Source organism: Chiloscyllium plagiosum, unplaced genomic scaffold (genome assembly GCF_037043375.1).
Source record: "Chiloscyllium plagiosum isolate Xiang-an unplaced genomic scaffold, Cpla_swu_hap1 HiC_scaffold_48, whole genome shotgun sequence".
Taxonomy (NCBI): domain Eukaryota; kingdom Metazoa; phylum Chordata; class Chondrichthyes; order Orectolobiformes; family Hemiscylliidae; genus Chiloscyllium; species Chiloscyllium plagiosum.
Genome location: NW_028270186.1, coordinates 6,975,438 through 6,996,179, shown reverse-complemented (window position 1 = coordinate 6,996,179; position 20,742 = coordinate 6,975,438). Strand labels below are relative to the sequence as shown.

General features: G+C 40.4%; 1 long non-coding RNA gene across 1 annotated transcript in view; it reads right to left on the bottom strand.

The window, feature by feature from the left end:
• LOC148135692 (uncharacterized) overlaps positions 1-20,742 on the bottom strand; it is a 404,329-nt gene that overhangs the window by 174,714 nt on the left and 208,873 nt on the right. The window lies entirely within an intron of this gene.

Below are 20,742 nucleotides of genomic sequence, written 5' to 3'. Positions count from 1 at the left end.
AGGGAAGATGCTAGGAGCGGAGGGTGTGTTTTTTCTGGGAGGGGGGCGGGGGGGGGGTGTCACGGAGGGAATGGTCTCTGTGGAATGCTGAAAGGGGTGGGAAGAGAAATATATCTCTGGTGGTGGGATCTGACTGTAGGTAGCGGAAATGGATCCTCTACATTGGACAATATCACATTGCTGTTTGTGTGAGTTTGGTTTTAAATACTGGCTAAAAGCAAAAACTGAAAGAACTGCAGATGCTGTTAATCAGAAACAAAACCAGAAGTTGCTGGAAAAGCTCAGCAGATCTAGCAGCATCTGTGAAGAGAAATTGATGTCCCCAGAAGTGTCACTGGACCCGAAACATTTACTTTGATTTCTCTTCACAGACGCTGTCAGATCTGCTGAGATTTTCCAGCAACTTCTGCTTTTGTTTAAATACTGGCCGGTGTCTTTCTGCCATTGCAACAGTCGCTATATTTCAACAAGTATTTCAAGGCTGCAAAGTTCTGTCAGAAATTCAGCAGTTTTGAGAAGAGAGAGAGTTTGAATGAGATGCAGCAAAGGCAAGTTTTTAAATTTGATTTCTTGGTGTCCTCTACAAAGCCTCAAAATTTTAAAACATTTGAAGCCCAGTGTTGCATATTATCCTCTCATTGAGGTCTTATGAAGGTTTGATGGAGACACATGATTATGTCACTTTTAATATTATGTTTTTCATTATAAAATCTAAAATTATAATAGTCATTTTTACAACCAGATCAACTTGAGGGGCTGCCTTTTGGGTTCTGTGCACCTCATCTCAAGTCACTATATTCTTGTATGCTGCTGAGTCTCATTTCATGCAGAGCATTAATATTTCTGTGAAAGTTTTAAAGTGAAAATCATAAATGTACATGTATGCTTCCGCACAGGTAGATAAAGCTGTTAAGAAGTGATATGGAATACTCGCCTTCATTGGGAGAGGTCTAGAATGTAGAAGTAGAGATATAATAACGAAGCTCTGTAAGACACTGGTGAGTCCACAATCAGAATATGGCATGCAGTTCTAGCCACTACATTCTTGGAAGGACGCAATTGCCCCGGAGAGAGTGCAAAGAACATTCACTGAAATGTGCCAGGGCTGAATAATTGCAGCTACAAGCAGAAATTGAAGAGTTTGGGGTTGTTTTCCTTGGAACAGTGAAGGCTCACAGGTGACATGATTGAGATATACAAAATTGTGATGGGGGAAGAGTAGACAGGAAGAACCTGTTTCCCTTGGCAAAGAGTTCAAAAACCAGAGGTCCCTAGTTTCAAGCTAAGTGGCAGGTGGATTATAGGCGACAGGAGGAAAAACTTTTTTGCACAGCGTGATGGGTATGGGAATTCACTGCCTGGGTTCATGTTGGAAGCAGACACGCTGAACTAATTTAAGAAGTACCTCATTCTGCACCTGATGTGCTATAAGCAACAGGGCTATGAGCTGTGTGCAAGAAGGTGGGATTAGAAAGGACATCTGGGTGTCTTTGAGTCAGCATGGACAAGATGGGTCAAATGGCCCCTTTCTGTGGTGTATCATTTCTATGGTTTCTATAATTCTATAAATCAATTTGCATTTCAGGACTTTGAGTTCACCTAGCTTTTTGCATGCAATCCCATTAATTCCTAAATATTTAGAGAGCTTGAGCCAATGCAGTGTGGCATGATCAAGGAGAAATTGTTACTGTCGGAAAGCTAATGAATTACCTTGTTCATATGCATTGGCATCAGCACTGGAAGCAAGTGACTACCAGAAAAACAAGGGTGGTTTATAATTTGGAGATGTCGGTGTTGGACTGGAGTGTACAAAGTTAAAAATCAAACAACACCAGGTTATGGTTCAACAGGTATAATTGGAAGCACTAATATTGCTCCTTCATCAGGTGGTTATGGAGTATGAAGTGTTGTGTAAGGATGAATTAGACCCCGTAAGACAGGTACCTAGAGAATTAAAATGTTTTAAAGTGTGACTCCCAACCCTAAGCCCCCTCTGCGTCAGCATGTTTGGTTTCAGTAGAGGCATGCCAAGGACCAAACAGGCAACAAGTTCCCAGGTGAGGATTTGCATTTCAAACATTGTAATGAGCCTGCATGCTTCATGTTGTTCATGATTTGATATTCCTGGTCCTTGGGTCACATGGCAGCCAATCCGAGATGAGGGATTACTACATAAGAGTCATAGAGATGTACAGCATGGAAACAGACCCTTCGGTCCAACCTGTCCATGCCGAATAGATATCCCAACCCAATCTAGTCCCACCTGCCAGCACCCGGCCCTTATCCCTCCAAACCCGTCCTATTCATATACCCATTCAAATGCCTTTTAAATGTTGCAATTGTACCAGCTTCCACCACTTTCTCTAGCAGCTCATTCCATACACGTACCATCTTCTGCATGAAAACATTGCCCCTTAGGTCTCTTTTATATCTTTTCCCTCTCACCCTAAACCTATGCCCTCTAGTTCTGGACTCCCCCACCCCAGGAGAAGGTGAGGACTGCAGATGCTGGGGATCAGAGCTTAAAAATGTGTTGCTGGAAAAGCGCAGCAGGTCAGGCAGCATCAAAGGAGAAGGAGAATCGACGTTTCGGGCATAAGCCCTTCTTCAGGAATGAGGAGGGTGTGCCATGCAGGCTAAGATAAAAGGTAGGGAGGAGGGACTTTGGGGAGGGGCATTGAGAATGCAATCGGTGTAAGGAGGTTACGGTGAGGGTGATAGGCCAGAGAGGGGGTGGGGGCTGAGAGGTCGGGAAGAAGATTGCAGGTCAAGAAGGCGGTGCTGAGTCTGAGGGTTGGTGCTCCAGGCGTCTTCATCTTCCGCTTAGGAACCCTCCAACCACAAGGGATGAATGCAGATTTCTCCAGCTTCCTCATTTCCCCTCCCCCCACCTTTTCTCAGTCCCAACCCTCAGACTCAGCACCGCCTTCTTGACCTGCAATCTTCTTCCTGACCTCTCCGCCCCCACCCCCTCTCCGGTCTATTACCCTCACCTTAACCTCTTTCCACCTATCGCATTCCCAATGCCCCTCCCCCAAGTCCCTCCTCCCTACCTTTTATCTTCGCCTGCTTGGCACACCCTCCTCATTCCTGAAGAAGGGCTTATGCCCGAAATGTCGATTTTCCTTCTCCTTTGATACCGCCTGACCTGCTGCGCTCCCCCACCCCAGGGAAAAGACTGTCTATTTATCCCATCCATGCCCCTCACAATTTTGTAAACCCCTATAAGGTCACCCTTCAGCCTCCAATGCTCCAGAGAAAACAGCCCCAGCCTGTTCAGCCTCTCCCTGTAGCACAAATTCTCCAACCATGGCAACATTCTTGTCAATCTTTTCTGAACCCTTTCAAGTTTCACAACATCTTTCCGATAGGAGGGAGACGAGAATTGCACACAATATTCCAGAAGTTGCCTAACTAATGTCCTGTACAGTCGCAACATTACCTCCCAACTCCTTATCTCAATGCTCTATCCAATCAAGGAAAGCATAGCAAACACCTTCTTCACTATCCTATCTACGTGCGACTCCACTTTCAAGGAGCTATGAACCTGCACTCCAAGGTCTCTTTGTTCAGCAACACTCCCTCGGACCTTATCATTACATTACATTAAAATTGAAGTAAAAGAGGCATTTATTCATTCAGAGAGAGCTAAAGCAATGGAGTTCACAACTCAAGAGGGCTCTAGAAATTCATCATTGAGCTTGTCCAAGATAAAAGTCCTTTGTCCTTGAAGCCGCATGCCAAACTTGTGCCAGAATTGCTAATGTGCGGTCAGGCTCTGCTCATCTGGTGCTTCTACAAGTGAACAGGTCCTTCTACGAGCACAATAAACATTTTGTGATGCTGATTTCACTTTGAAGGCAATTAATTTATTTTTGATACATTTTAACACCTCTTATTCAGTTCAGACATACTGTCTGTGCTGAATGTAAATGATTTTAAGTTCAGCATCTTAGAGTCTGCTGTACAATTTGCTTCAAATGTGGATAGTTATGCAAGTTGATTTGTCAGCGGAACAACGAAATAAGGCTGGTTTTCCTGTCTTCCAGACATGATGTGAAAAGTGTAGATGAGTTTATTGTGTTCTGTGCATTCTCCACCTGATAAGAATACTTTAGTGCCTAAACAAGAGGATAAAACACCAGCTAATAATAGAAACAGGAGTCGACCATGGAGTTGTTCACCATTCAATTACGTCATGACAGCTCTGAGCTTCAATACCATTTCTTCACCTTTTGATTGATATCCCTGAATGCTTTGTTTTAATAAAACTCAATCTCCATTTGGATGTTTTCGATTGAACCGCAGATCAACAGCATTTTGTCAGTTCAGACCATTCCAGATTTCCACTAGCCTATTTGGGAAAAGTGTTGCATAGGAACATCGAAAATAGACCATTTGGTCCTTAAGGCTGCTCTACCATTCAATATGATCACAGCTGATCATCAAGTTCAGCATCCTTTTCCCATCTTCTTCCCATTCCCTCCAATTCCCTAAGTCCAAAGAAATATATCTAACTCCTCCTTCAAATCATCAAAGTATTGGTCTCAACTGCTTTATGTGGCAGAGAATTCCACAGGGTCACCACACCCTGGGCAAAGAAATTTCTTCTTGATACCGGGTCTACTGTTGTTCATCATTTATATAAACAACTTAGATGAGAATACAGGAGGCTTGGTTAGTAAGTTTGCAGATGACACCAAAATTGTTGGTACAGTGGACAGTGAAGAAGGATATCTAAAAGTGGGATCTTGATTAACTTGGCCAGTGGACCAAGGAACGGTACTTAGAGTTTAAAACAAATAAGTGTGATGTGTTCAATTTTGTTAACACAATCCAGGGAAGGAGTTAAACAGTTAATGGTTGGGTCCTGGGGAATGTTGTCAGACAGAGAGAGACCGAGGGGTGCAAGTACATAGTTCCTTGAAAATGGTATCACTGACAGACAGGGTGGTGAAGAAAACGTTTGGCATGCTTGCCTTCATCAGTTAGACTATTGAGTACCGGGGTTGGGACATCATGTTGCAGCGGTACAAGACATTGGTAAGGCCACATTTGTAGTATTGCATACAATTCTAGTTTTCCTGCTGTGGAAAGGAGGTTATTAAACTGGAAAGGGTGCAAGGAAGATGTAGAAGGATGTTACTGAGACTGGAAGGTTTGAGTTATAAGGAGAGACTGGGTAGGCTGGGAAATGTTTCCCCTCGAGCATTGGAAGCTGAGGGGTGGTCTGAAAGAATCAAGACAGCATAATTAAAATGAATAGCCAAGGTCTTTTCCCTAGGATGGGGGAATCCAAAACTGGAGGGCATAGGTTGAAGGTGAGAGGGGAAAAGTTTAAAAGAGAACTGAGGAGCATCTTTTTTACACAGAGGATGGTGTGTACATTTAACCAGCTGCTCGAGGAAGCAGTAGAGGTGGATACAGTTAGGACCTTCGAAAGATATTTGGACAGATACATGGATAGGAAAGGTTTAGAGGGATACGGGCCAAATGCAGGAAAACGAGACAAGTTCAGTTGAGAAAATTGGTCAGCAGTCGGACTGAAGGGCATGTTTCCATGCTGTAAACTTTTATGACTCTCTGACACTAAATCGTCTACTCTATATCCTTCGACAATTCAATGAAAGTTTAAACAGAAGGCCTGGACATCCTTCTGAATCAAGACTGGAGGCCAGCCCCCGACATTGATCATAATATGTTTAAAGTGAAAATCAGGGACCTGTTTCTGAGGAAGATGCCTCTCAATTTGAGATTTCCTTCAGCAGGGGAGCAGGAGACCTTATCTGAAAGGTATTTATACACATTTTCTGCGCACAGCCAGAACCCTGAGTTCTCCAAAGTCTGTCAATTCAAGCTACACTTCCAACAACATTCAGAGCATGTGCAAGGAAGAAGTAATAATTATTTCTGTCAATCATATATCCTAAATACACTGAAATTGGCTGCAAGATAATTTCTTTTTTTTCGCTATTCCATGATAGTCAAAGTACAGAAATGGAATTCAGATGCAATATTACTGAACAAACAATTGTCATGAGCATAGGTCAGAACAAGTCAAGTCAAAACAAATTCAACTGTATCTGTTGGATAAACAAGGAGAGATGATCCCCCCGTCCTCTTTCACAAGCCACTGTCGTTGGACAGGATATTGGTTAGGCCACTTTTGGAAGGTTGTGTTCAATTCTGATCTGCCTGGTATTGGAAGGATGTTGTGAAACTTGAAAGGGTTCAGAAAAGATTGACAAGGCTGTCACCAGGGTTGGAGCGTTTGAGCTACAGGGAGAGGCTGAATAGGCTGGGGCTGTTTTCCCTGGAGCGTCGAAGGCTGAGGGGTGATCTTATAGAAGTTGATAAAATCGTGAGAGGCACACATAGGGTAATTAGACAAGGTCTTTTCCCCAAGGTAGCAGAGTTCAGAACGAGAGAACACAGGTTTAAAGTGACAGGATAAAGATTTAAAAGAAGCATAATGGGCAAATTTTTCACACAGAGGGGATGCTTGTATGTAATGAACTGCTGGTACAATTTCAGCATTCAAAAGGCACCTGGATGGGTATATGAATAGGAAAGGTTTAGGGGGATGTGGGCAAATGGGACTGGATTATTTTAGGAAAGCTGGTTGGCATGGACGAAAGGTCTATTTCTGTGCATACAGCTCGATGACTATGACTCTAAGTCATCCCATGCAGGTAATGTCCTGAACTGCGCATAAATGTTCTGTTTCTCCCTTTGTAAACTATACAAGCACAGGAGTATTGAAGCCGGTTCCATCTCTGCTGGATTGTGTGGGTACAACTGAGGGGTACATGTCTGTACTAATAGGACTGAGGTTTTTGAGGGTGCCAGTGGATCAAGAGAATCATGTGGACCAGCCTGGGTTCAACTGTTATGTGATATGAAGGTCACAGTTGATGAACTGTCCCCATTGTGTTACAGATAAAGAGAGTCTCTCTTTCTGAATACGAGAAATTGATAAGCCAGCAGGCCAGAATGAAGGAAACAGGGCAAAATAACTATCTCTCACCCAAAATGCTAGAATTCAGTCATGGTGAAAAGGAATCAGAACAACAGAACATCAATTATCCTGCAAAGCTCATAATCTTGACATGAGCCGTTTAACAGCCAATGCCAACTGCACCATAACAATTCTGTAATTCTCTAGGTTTCCTTCTTCTACAACATAAGTTCAATTGAATATGAGAAAAAGGTATCCACAAGGGAAGAGATCTATTTTTAGGTTAACAATATTGTTATCATCTCAAGGGGCAAATAAATAAAAAGGGGGATGCAGTTTACTCCTTGTCATCCCTGGGAACTGAACATTTTGGGATATCCTGTCTGGGACCATAACAAAATGGGGAAACTTATCGAGGGGTGACATGATACATGATATCAATTTTCTGTACACTATACTTCATGTTCCAGGTGAAGAGAATTATGATTGACCTTCCCTCCTTTGTTTTAAAAAAAAATTTAGAGTCATAGAGATGTACAGCACAGAAGCAGCCCCTTCGGTCAAACTCCACCAGACCAGACATCCTAACCTAATCTAGTCCCATTCGCCAGCACTTGTCCCATATCCCTCTAAAACCTTCGTATTCATATATCTTTCCAGATGCCTTTTAAATGTTGTAATTTGTCGTGACAAGATTTCATTTGAAGAATGCAACGTTTTTTTAAAATAAAAGGCTTCAAAGCTGCTTTGAAATTGATACCATGTTGTTATAGACATGGCTTAATGGAACAATGTGAACAGGACAGACCTTTGATCTGCTGAAGGACATTCTGTCATTCCATGAGGTCTTGGCTAACGTGGATTCTGATGCAGTCACCAAACCTCTTCAATGGAGTGCAAGAAAAAATAAATGCTGAACGTCGGAGAGTGCAACCAAAAGTGAACCAAAGGAGTGCAACACTGGCAGAGATTCTGCGCTTTGGACGAGACGTTAAATTCAGGCCCATCAGCTCTCTGAGGTTCATAGAAAAGAACGTACGCATTCACTTTGGAGAGTTTGTCCTCATCAATTTTTTTTTTAAATTCACTCACGGAACATGAGAATTGCTGGCTGGGGAAGCATTCATTGCCTGTCCCCAGTTGTCCTTGAGAAGGTGGTGGTGAGCTGCCACCTTGAAATAATGCAGTCTCTCAATAGCCTGTTCATCTATTTTTTTACTTTGTCTTTGCCCAGGATGCATGGGGTTACTGGTTTATCAACTTGATGATTGTCCTCTCAATAGCTTCTTTTTGGTGTGTATTTCATGTGCCTCGATGCATGGAAACCCACCTTGGACCTTCTCATTTATATTAACACATTGTCATAACCCCTCAATTTGAAAATACTGAAACCAAAAGAGAAAAAAATGCTGGAAAATCTCAGCAGGTCTGGCAGCTGGTCAGAGCTTTGACGAAGGGTTAGTTAGACTCAAAACGTCAGCTCTTTTCTCTCCTTATAGATGCTGCCAGACCTGCTGAGAATTTCCAGCATTTTTTCTCTTTTGGTTTCAGATTCCAGCATCTGCAGTAATTTGTTTTTAATTTGAAAATACTGTTGGGAGAGATGGTTATGGTAAACTTTTTTATTTTGATTCTTTCACCCTTTGCCTTTTCCTGTTATGTGTATACATTACCCCATAACTGCTGATGGTATTTTTTCCTCCAATTTAACATCTGTCCTTTCTCAATCTCCTCTTGTTAATATCAGCCCCTTTACTATCTTCCTTTCACCCCTGAGCTTCACCCTGAACCCACTGAATCACAGATCCCCATATCCAGTCTCCCTCTCCAATTTATCCCTCAAACAACATCACTGAAAAACATGATTATTTGACCATTATTTCATCATTGTGGTAATTTACTGTGTCTGGGTAAGAAATCAAAAAGGAAGATTTGGATTTTGCAAGTATTTTGAAGTATGGTCACAACTGTAATGGAGGAAGAGTAGCAGGCAATTTGCTCACAGCAATAATAATGTATTAACAATCAGAAAATCTGTTTCTGTGGTTGAGTGAGGCATATATACTCACCAGACAACAGAAGAAACTCACTTCTACTATTTAATAGCAATGTACCCTTTCCATGCATTTGCGAGAGCAGATTGCAACCACTGCTGATCATCCCTTGGCCCCTTTAACACCTCAAAAGTGACACCTTTAATGCACTATTGCATTTGAGTCTTACTTTGACTTCGTTCCACCAGTTCCATGTGTGGTGATGGGCAGGAAGACTCCAGTATTAGCTCTGGTGCATCCCAATCCCTATTGTTGCTGTGTGATGTCCAGCAATTTAAAGTCCTCCTTAAATATATTTCAGCAGGTTTTTTTTTTGTTTATTCCCATCTTCTTTACCCAAACGGGGATGTCCACTCAATGGACACTCTGGTGGGGCGTAGAGTCAGGAGATGAGAAGCCTGTCCTGCCAGTTTCAGTTGTTGGTCTGTCACAATGCCCTGTCACAACATGTGAAATCTGGGTCTATCAACGATGATTGCGTGGGGTTTTAATTTGAATTATTGTGCTCAAATCCTGGGCTGGGACTTGAAACTAGAAACCTTCTGACTCAGAGAACAGCAAGTGCTACCAATCATGCCACAGTTAGCATAAATTGACTACCACATTTCCTACATTAGAGCAGTGACCACAATTCCAAAGTACACTTTGGCTGTAAAGCATTTTGTGACACTTTGAGACAATGAAAAGTGCTGCATGAAAGCAAGTTTTTCTTTAACTCTATAGTCTGAGGCTCAACAATGAAATCTCCAAAGCAGATCATTTAAGGTTGATTGTTCAGGGGTTAACTCTCCATGGCAACAGGCAGTTGAAGGAAAATACATGAAAGATAGACTTTGTCGAAATGCAGCCTGTTTTGGCTGGAAGCTAACTGCAATGACCTCACCTTGTCTTGGGACCAGGAACAGATTCACATGAGATTCATACAATTTATCTGGCAAAAGCTTTTCTCGAAACGCATGCAAGACTCTTAGAATAGAATACTAGTAGATGCGGAAGGCTTCTGTTCCCTTGGCTGGAGAGACTAGAACAAGTGGTAATGGTTTCAGATGAAGCCAGTCATATGACACTGAAATGAGGAAGGTTTTCTTCACTCAAAAAGGTTTAAAAGAAAGAATTGAAAGGATATGAATGACAATCTTTTCTACAGAGTGGTTTATGTATGGAATGACTTGCCAGAGAAAGTGGTGGATGCAAGTACAGTAACAACATTTAAGACACATTTGGATAAATTCATGAAAAGGAAAGGTTAGGAGGGATATGGGCCATGCACAAGCAGGTGGGACTAGTTTAGTTTGGGAACATGATTGGCATGGACTAGTTGGAACGAAGGGTCTGTTTCAAAGCTATATGAGTTTATTTTGCAGCAATACCTGGATTTGTTTGTGACCATCAGGCATACAGAAATGCTTGGGAAAGTACTCACAGGTGGCAATTCAGCACATGATATCAGATTCAGAATAGCTTTAATGTGGGGACTTTTCCCACCTTGGGGGTGGTGGGGGGGATCCTTTCACCATGATGGACTGGGGTTCATGACACACAGTGGACTGGAGGGCGCAGACCAGTGCTGTGGAAACTGAGAGAGAAATGCAAATCGGAGAAAGTGAGGACTGCAGATGCTGGAGTATCAGAATCAAGAGTGTGGTGCTGGAAATGTGCAGCAGGTCAGACAGCTGTGAAGGCCTTATGCCTGAAACGTTGGTTCTCCTGCTCCTCGGATGCTGCCTGACCTGTTGTGCTTTTCCATCACCACACTCTTGACAGAGAAATGCAAATGCCAGCTGTCACCCAGGAGTCCCCAGCAGGCAGAAGGGATTCACTGGTTGAATATGGCTTAAATAGTTTAAATCATAAATTTGCACATACCTAAAGTAGATTAAGCTAATAAATTTGCTTTATATCATGTCTCCTTGTGTTCATTTTGATTATACCTTAAAGAGTCTGGTAGCACTTTCTGACTAACAATACAAATTCTTTGCTTTTTCTTCAGATCCTGACAGGCTTACTTCTAATCTTAGCATCTTTCTAGTTAATAGGCTGTCAATTCTTCTGCTATGTTTTTAAGTCCTAAAGAAATGGTGTCTTCAAAAGTACTGCCAAAACTAAAAGAGTCAAAAATCTTTTTTGTCAATACTACTTGTACAATAAACCAGAGACAATGTGTTTTTCTTTTGTTATGGTGTGTTTGTAAGTAAAGGTTGACAGCACCATTTCTTAAATTAATGTTGCTCATTTAACTCAACTTAGAGGAGACTTGTGATTTTCAATTCTCATTTCTCCATAAATCTATAATTTAATTTACTGGTCTACAGCAAAGTTTATAATACCTGAGCACAACATGAACCAAAGTTGTTGAACTATACGATTTTCAATTAAAAATTAAATGGTTGGACTCCCCTGATGGATTTGCGATGAAATGTATCATATGAGCTATGCTGAGCACAAAGGACTTTTCATTTAATCCATTGCCTGTGTTGATTTTGCACATTTCAGCCTTGTTAGCAAAAGCAATACAAAATTAGCTACAGTACTTTTGTGATGGAGAAAAGGAACGAAACAAACTAGGTGACAACTTGCTCATGTGGATATATCAATCGACATCACGTACCTTAGCTGCATATAGCCATTGTCATACATTATAGCCACGACAGTTGAAAAATTAATTGATTTCATGTGAAGTATTTTGAGATGTTTCTGAGATAACATCCAGTACAGATGTTAGTCTTTCTTGTTGAGGTCAACCAACCAACTGAGGTTGCTGCTGTTGCATTCATGTGTGAAATGTAATTAACTGGGCAAGATACCACAGAATTTTAAGATTACAAATCAACAATTTGAAGAGAGATATCAAAGCAAAGGAAACAATAGTGAGTCAAAGAAGACAGGTTGTCATTTGACTGGGATAAGTGCAATCTTCCCCAGTCATGTTGCTTCATTTTGCTTTGATGACGACCTGCATTTCTCTGTTAAACTGTACAAACTGCAGAGACCAGTTAAGAGTATTTTCTTCAATTCTAACTGAAACTACTAATTAATCGCCATTCCACTAGTTCCATTCTACCTGTTTACCTCATCCTCCACTCTGAGTCAGAATTCTCAGGATAACAGGCAACTGATCAATACTGTTCTGCAAACGCTGACATGTCGAAATAGACAGGGGAACCTTCAAAAGATGCAGCAACAACCAGGACTAGAATTTTTCACTGGTTTCAAGGCAACTGAAGAAACTTTGTAATCAGAATTCTGACAATACTCTTGCACAATCCTTAAGTAAATTACATTGACACACATCTAAGTTATGATATGTAAAATGTGGCTTGGCACTTAACCTCAGGGCCTTTGTATTTTCCTTTTATTTTATATTAAAAAGCAATTGATTTTTGATGATAAAAATGCACGAGTGACTTATGAAGTACTGTACCTGAATCCAAAATCACTTTATGCCAAACTATTCATAAAAATGTTACACTATGAGAAATATTACAACGAATATGAATTTCAAAATGCCTTGACAGCAATATTAAAAATGAGCAACAAATGAAAAAAATTCAAATGAATACTTGGTTGCATACAAACTACACTGAAAAAAGAACACCAAATTAAACTGACACAGAATAAACACCATTCAGAACAAAGTTGTATCCTTCATCACCAGGTGACATACCACCTTCAGCATCTAATTATTCCCTCTGCACATAGCAGCAATTCACAAAAGGATACATGACAATGTCACAAACAGTAATCCCTCATTAAACCAAAAACCCCCATTACCAAGACAAAAGAGGGGAGAGATATGTGGGAACACCATCAACTTCAGATTCCCTCGAAACGATACACTGTTAGGACATGAAGACAGACAACTGTACCAATTCAGCCTTTCTTCCTCTGTACTCAAGGATCCTCAATAGTTACTCTTATGATTCTGAACCAGATGACTGAACAAACAATCCTAGATTGAGTGAATACTATGCACTTAGTGTTTTTAATTTTAGAATTCAAGCATCCGCACTATTTTACTTTTGTATCAATTGTGATCTGTGCTGAATGAGTTCATTTCAGGCAGAGTTGCAGGACAGGGGCTATATTTGCAATTGTTGTGAAGTTGAAGGAGTGTCCTGTGCCTTTAAGAGAGAGTGAAAGCTGTTTTGCACTGAGAGCTTTCAAGGACCTGTCATATGACTGGCCAGCAGTCTCAGAATGGACTGGAATATTGAAAATATGTAACATTTGGCTGTGAAATAAATACCTGAGTTGGTTGCTGTTTTGACAACAATTTGAATTTAACCAATCAGTTTAAATTATGCCTAGGATGCTTAATCCCAATCGAGTTTGATCTATTGTTTTGCCAACATTGAACCAATGAGACGATCTGATGTTGGGGGCATAAAAAAGCAGGCGTTTTGAAAGTCAGACAGAGTTACTGCCATCGAGAAAGCAACTGCCATTTGAAACACTCTCTATCAAAGGTACCTTTATATATGAATCATCTTTGCAGTGAAAGAAAGAAGACGACCCAGGGAAATCTTCAGCCGAAAGAAGAAAGACACCAGAGATGACAGCCGCCATATGGTTTTGAAATTAAGTTAATGTAATTTCAATAAATATTTTACTGGAACAGCACATTGTTGTAGAGTTGGAGGCAGGTAATAACCAGTTAAGAGAAAGTGGGGCTTAGAGTTGTGAATAGCTTTTTGTTTAATGTTCACTTTTCGAGTTTAAAGAATAAATTGATATTATTTTCTTTAAGTAGTGGAATTTGGGAGTTCTCTGTCACTCATACTTTAACAGATTACGAGGCGAGGTGAGCTTTTCTGGGTGTTTGGTTTAATTAACAGAAGGGTTCACCTCTGTGTCGTAACACAAGAAAATGAAACTTGGATAGTTTGAGGTGAAGTCCTCTGCAGGACTAACCTTACAACATTGACAAGTAGAACTGTGATTGCATCAAATATGAGAGAGAGTTAGACAGCTGTAGAAATGCATCGATCAATGAGTCAGGATGAGGGAGAAGATTGGTTCCAAAATCATGTCCCTAACACGCCATCAAGAAATTAGTTCACAATAAAAATTAAAGTTATTTGAAGATTAATATAAATTAAAATGCAACACGTGTCTTTGTTCATTTGTACCTTCTACCAATTAAGGAACTCACAAGAATGAAGAGACTTGCAAGTTTCTTGACAGCAATTTTTACATCAACTTTCACAAATATTGGTTGATGTTTTTATTACAGTGAAACAGTTCTTTCAGGACTGATTTCTTCATAGGAAACAAAACTCATCCATACCTGGATCACAGATCTACAAAAAGAGTATCAACAGAGTTGACTGATAGGTAGACAATCTCTGAGATAAATTCTCCACGTTAACTGACTGTGAGAGTGAGTGACTTAGCTTTAGGGACTTCTAAATGTGCTGATGGTAGTGTTAACTACAATTTTATCAAACCTCAGTTACGTTGTGCTTTCTTTGTCATGGTGAAATACAGTTTATGTTATGCACTTGGTGTGCTCTTGGTGACCTTAGTGAATTACAAAGAGGTCTTAAAACTGTTACAGCTTCTGTCTCTAAATTTATGGCACTATCTTAAACACTTGACATGTTACTGCCTTATTGTACACTGCTGCAAGCATGTTATCCCAAAGAATGCTAGGGTTCCCAGAGAATTGCAAGATTCACTGAATTTCAACCATGAAGCAACTGAGGCACAAAGGTTAACATCCAAGATACTAAAAAGGTCTGGGATGCTGATTTCTGCTGTCAAAGGAATGATTTATAATAGAGGGCTACAAAAGTCCAACTGTAAAGAGTGAAAGGCAATTTTTCTTCAGAGGTATTCACTATACACAAGGGAATAGAAAAGGTACAGGTTGTTCTGCTATAATGCATGTTTCATTAATGCAAATTTGCTATAACGCGATTGACAATTTGGGGACACTGTTACGAAAGCGTGACCTTTTAATGCATGTATTAGTTATAAAGTGATTCTGGTCCCATTAGTTTAAATGGTGCTGCCATTACTCGATTTTCTAATAACACGTGATTGCACGAGAATGGAACTACCGCATTCTAGCAGAATTGACTACAGATTTTATATTCAGCCATATGACATAAAAAGCAGTTGGCCATTGACATTATCATATACTTCTTTCTCTAATGGGTGAAAAACTTATGGAATAAACGTCAGGACAGTATAGCTTTTTGGCTTTGCGACTCAAAGGGTAGCATGGTGGCTCAGTGGTGAGCACTGCTGCCTCACAGCACCAGGAACCAGGGTTCGATTCCAGCCTTGGACAACCGTCTGTGTGGAGTTTGCGTGGGCTTCCTCTGTGTGGGTTTCCTCTGGGTGCCCCGGTTTCCTCCCACAGTCCAAAGATGTGCAGATTAGGTGAATTGGCCATGTTAAACTCCCCATAGTGTTGGGTGCATTCGTCAGGGGTAAATGGAGGGGAATGGGTCTGGGTGGGTTAATGTCCGGATTGTTGGTGTGGACTTGTTGGGCCGCATGGCAAGTTTCCATACTGTAGGGAATCTAATCTAAAAACCAGAGACGAGGATAGAACATCATGGCATTGACTATTGTTATAATAGTGGTAAATATGGATGACAGAATGATAACGTGCATCATCTGATAGGTGAACCTGAGATCGTTCATAGACTAAAATGGTTTATAAAATGGAGAAAATGCAGTCCTAAAATGGTTGCATTGATCACATGACCACCGTCTGTCACTGGTTTCATGAGACCCATGCGAATAAAACAAAACTGATTGCACTGAAGTTAACATTTTTTTCTAAAAGCATTGAAACAAAGCAACAGAGTCAGCATCAAGAAATTTGCACTTCCTGTTTAAATCCACACGTGCACAGGAAATTCAAAGAAAAATAGCCAGATAATGGAGCTAGCTGAACAATTTTTCTGCTTATGGGCAGAAGAGAGAAATGGATTGGAAACAGTAAGGTTGAAAGATGTTTTCTCTCTCCTTGGTTCCCCTACAACATCTCAGACAATAGCCCTCAATCAAATTGCAAATTGGGAATGAGAGAACTACTGAGAACTCCATACTGGAGAAAACAGTATACAATGAAACAGCTGTGGTCTCCAGTTAAAAATCCAATAGTTCATGAATAAAATAAGTAGTTCAAAGAATGAAAGCTTCAGTCCTGAAGAAGCGTTATGCCCGAAACGTCACCTCTCTTGCTCCTCAGATGCTACCTGACCTATTGTGCTTTTTCTAGTGCCACGCTTTATCAATACCTTCTTGCTATCATGGCAAACTCTTAATGCAGTAAGTATTGTCCAAATAAATTTGGGCAACGCTGAAAATTACAGGTTTGAGCCATACATTTTCCTGAGGTGAAGCAGAAGCATTGAAAATATTGGTGAACCAAATGGCCAGTTGGTCTAAACTTAACACTGATTTTTATAATCAGTTACTTTGATTGGGTGATGACAAGTAAAATGTCTGACAATGCTTACTGATCTTTAAAACATTTTTGACTTGCGCACACGGTTAACCAATGAAATGTGGAGATGCCGATGTTGGAATGGGGTGGACAAGGTCAGAAGTCACATGATACCAGGTTATAGTCCAACAGGTTTACATGATTTCAAATAAACCTGTTGGACTATAACCTGATGTCGTGTGACTTCTGACCTAAGTAGACTAAAAATTTTGTTTCTTTTTGTTCAATCGTGAAAACTTATAACCCGTATTCTGAAAACAACATCAAAAGAATCAGCTCCTCGAGACCAGTTATCAAATTTCTGAATTTCAACCTGTTTCCTGAGTAGGAAATCCACCACATTATGTGCAAGTGGAAGTTATGGATTCTCTGATGGGACATGCATGTCATTTTCAAGGTAATCATTTGCTCTTGAACTGAGTTAGTGATCAGACCATGTCAGAGGGCAGTCCAGTGTCAACCACATTGCTGAGAGTCTGGAGTCACAAGCTTTCTCAGCCATGGAAAGAAATCCAGTTTCCTTCCACAAAGAGAACCAGTAAATCAGACAAGGTTTTATCACATCGTTTCATGGGATCATTTGTGAGGCCAGTTTTTAATTTCTGAGTTTATTCGTTGAAGTGAAATTCCTTTCATATTGGTGGGACTTGAATCCATGACCCTAGAGTATTGGTCTGGACCTCTGGATTACAAACCCATGACATTATCAGAACGACATCATCTCCCCGATAAGTGACCAATTTTGAAAAAGTACATCATGAAGGAGAGCACATCAAAACTTGTTGGCTAGTCAAAGAATGGCGGAACTCAGCTGTGCCCTCTGAACAGAATCTTTGTTACACACCATTGTAACAAATAATTTAAATAAAAGCAAAATACTGCAGATGCTGGAAATATGAGACAAAAAATGCATCAGTAAAATATGGGTTGTCCTTTATTAACTCTGGTTTTCTGTGCACAGATGCTGCTTGACCCACAATTTCTCCAGCATTTCTATATTTATTTAAAATTTCATTCAGTTTCTGCATCAGACTATGTGGTCAGTTCAGGTGAGAGTGCAGCCTAGGATGTTAAATATGGCTCAGTTGGGAGCACTCTTTCTTCTGAGTTACAATATTATAAGTTCAACTCCCACTGCAGGAACATGAGTACAAAAAGCTCAACAATCTTCCTGTTGCAGTGTTGAGGTCCTGTCTTTTGTATGAAATCTTAGATTGAGTCCCGCTCGCCTCCTTCAGCTGAACGCAAGAGATCCTCAATCCTATTAGAGGCATGAGACCACTCAAAACAAAAAGTTTTACAGTCTCAGATGAAATCATTCTATTTCCGGATTCTTATTAGCCTCTAATATAGTTTTTTAAGTTCATTAATCTTCATGAGACAATAGTAGTTTAGTTATCTTGAATAAGTCAAGGTATATTTCAAAAACTAATATATCAGCATACAGTCTTAATAATGTTATCTTGAGGGAGAATAGAATAGTATGTGGAGCCCTGAATGCTCTGGTACTCTGTGTGTCTCAAAGATCCAATTTAGAATCCAGGAAGCAAAGGGCATCAAAAGCAAATCTGAGACAAATGTTGTGAGAAGCCAGAAGGAAAACAGAATCTCGGAGACGCAGTTTCAAAAATAAAAGGACAAATGATTCACACTCAAATCGCGCACAATCCTAACTCTTCAACAGGGAGCCATGCTTCAGGACTTGATTGTTTTTTTTATCAGTTTTCAAACTATTTCATTCCGGTACTGAAAGAATATTCTTTAAACTTTACCTTTAACTTGAATTTTCCTTAAAATGATTAATGGCTTCTAAGATCATCCAGGAAATCAATCATAGGTAAATCTTAGCGTATCTAATCCTCCAATTTACACTTGATACATTGTGCAATTTTGTCACGCAGTAACCAGTAACCCCAACTCTGACCCCTGACTTCAGACTTGGAGATAAGTCTTAGATGTTTTAATGGGAATTAGAAGCTAGATGCTGACTAGGTATTGTCAATTAATTCTTCACATTACAATTACTTTCTTGTTAGACAATTAATTTCAAGAATTTATGGAAGACAGTTATAGCCTGTTAATTTCCTCCTTCAACCAATCATTCTTCATTCATAACACGTATTCTTTTGACCAAGCCTGTAATTATACAGAGTCGTTATTGGTGTATCAATTTGTGCAGACCTTTGTGTGAATCCCACAGCCAGCAAAATAACTACAAGCCAAACCTGAAAATCAGTCATAAAAGCACATTACCCACACATGGTCTTATTACTGCTTGTTAGAGCAAACTGTGTACAAATTGGTTGCTATGTTTTCCTCATTTTGACAGAGACAACACTTCAGAAAATCCTTAATTGGCTGTTAAATACTTTAGGAGAAAGTGAGGACTGCAGATGCTGGAGATCAGAGTCGAAAAGTGTGATGCTGGAAAAGCACAGCTGGTCAGGCAGCGTCCGGGGAGCAGGAGAGTTGACGTTTCTGCCTGACTGGCTGTGCTTTTCCAGCACCACGCTTTTTGACTTGCAAATACTTTGAGAAGTTCCATGTTTGTGAAACATATAAACAAAATAAATATTTCACAAATATTTACCATGACAGAATTATGGTATTTGAATAAGAACTTGTATTCAAAGAAATGAATCATTTAATGCTTTCTAGTTTGAAATTTAAAAATGGATGGCAAGAACATCACTTGATATTTAGAAAGTGAAAGCATATTTAAAGTGAGCGTTGGTCACTTACAGAGTCAGAAATGTTATATTAAATAATAAGGAAAATTTCAAATGAAGTGAACAAATGTTTTGTTTCCCTTTCAGGATAATGAAAGAGAATACCAAAGAGAATGCCAGTAATGGCTGTAAATCAAGAGATGGAAGAGGGAGAGAAAGAGGAACTTGTTGAAATTGCAATCACAAGAAACATGGTACTCAGCAAAATGATGGATCTATGGTTGGACAACACCCTGAGTCCACAGAGGCCTTCATCCTCGAGTACTCAATGATGGAGTAGATGTGTTGGGATTTATTTTCAAAAATTGATTAGTTTGATTAGATTACCTACAGTGTGGAAACAGGCCCTTCGACCCAATAAGTCCACACCTACCCTCCGAAGAGTAACCCACCCAGACTCATTTCCTACATTTACCCTTGACTAATGCACCTAACATAATGGGCAATTCAGCATGGCCAATCCACCTAACCTGCACATCTTTGGACTGTGGGAGGAAACCGGAGCACCCGGAGGAAACCCACACAGACACGGGGAGAATGTGCAAACCCAACACAGACAGTTGCCCAAGGCTGGAATCAAACCTGGGTCCCTGGTGCAACGAGGCAGCAGGGCTAACCACTCGGCCACCAGTGGTCTAGAAAAATTCCAACAAACTAAAAAGAAGCAAATATAACTCCTTGATTCAAGAAGGGAGGGACCCAGCAGACAGGAAATATAAGCTAATGGATTCAAATCTGCCATAGGGAAGGTATTCATATTGATCATTTAGGGCATTATAGCTGGGCACTTGGGAACAACTCACAGTCATCACAAAGAATCAGCATAATTTTGTGAAAGGGAAAACTGGTTGAACCAACCCATTCAAGCTTTTTTAAGGAATAGCATGTAGCGCAGATAAAACGAAACTGCTTGGATTTATGGAAGACATTTGACAGGGTGCCACAAAAAAATGATTATTTCGCAATGTGGGAGCTCATAGTCTTGGGGTAACATACTAGCATGTCCAGAAGACTGGCTGGCTGTTAGAAAACCAAATATGCCATGTTCGAATGCAACAAGGTCTGGACAATATCCAGGCTTGTGCTGACAAGTGGCAACTAACATTCACACCACACAAATGCTAGGCAGTAATTATAAGACCATAAGACATCGGAGCAGAAGTTAGGCCATTATGCCCATAGAATCATGGTTGATAAGTTTCTTAACCCCATTCTTCCACTTTTTCCCCCAAAACCTTGATCCTCTTGACAATCAAGAAGCTATCTATCTTAGTCTTAAATAGATTCAATGACTTAAATAGGTGGAGGTGAGTCTTAAATAGACTCACCTCCACAGCCTTCTGTGGCAATGAATTCCACAGATTCACCATTCTCTGGCTAAAGACGTTTCTCCTTATCTCCATTCTAAAAGGTCTCCCCTATTCTCTAAGGCTGTGCTCTCGGATCCTCTTCTCTCCTACCAGTGGAAACATCTTGACAATGTCCACTCGGTCCAGGCCATTTAGTATTCTGTATGTTTCAATTAGATCCTCCCTC